We start from the raw sequence: 546 nt of genomic DNA, 5'->3' as shown, positions 1-546 counted from the left end.
CCCCCCCCCCCCCGCCGCCTGTCGCTGCTGTTTAATTAACGTAGAGCCCGCAATTAACGAGGCCCCGAGGCCACGCCCCGGGTCATTAGAGCCACTAATTACAGATGTAAATAAGGAGGAAAGACCCCGCCCCCCCCGAAACTGCCCCTCCCCTTCCTCCGACCCCCCGGGGGGCTCGTCCTGGGTCGGGGGGGGGGGAAAGGGGGGGGGGGGGGAAAAAAAAAGGAGATGTCGAGGGGGGGGGGGGGGCTGCTCCTGTCCGAAGGGGGGAGGGGAGGGCGGGCTGATGTCCCCTGGGGGTCCCCGATGGTCCCCCGACGGCCCCAGGATCCCTTTCAGCCCTCAGGGATCCCCAAAATTCCCGCAATGTCCTCAGGGTCACCCCAATGTCCTCAGGGTCCCCTTCAGCTCTCAGGGACCCTCAATGTCCCCAGGGAGCCCCCCCAATGCCCCCCATCAGCCCCCAGTGTCCCCTCCAGCCCCCACGGACCCCCAAGTATCCCCAGAGACACCCCAATGTCCCCTCAATGTCCCCCAGAGGCCCCC

The sequence above is a fragment of the Corapipo altera genome, unplaced genomic scaffold (genome assembly GCF_003945725.1).
Source record: "Corapipo altera isolate COAL_440 unplaced genomic scaffold, ASM394572v1 204, whole genome shotgun sequence".
Taxonomy (NCBI): domain Eukaryota; kingdom Metazoa; phylum Chordata; class Aves; order Passeriformes; family Pipridae; genus Corapipo; species Corapipo altera.
Note: the sequence above shows the minus strand (reverse complement) of the source record.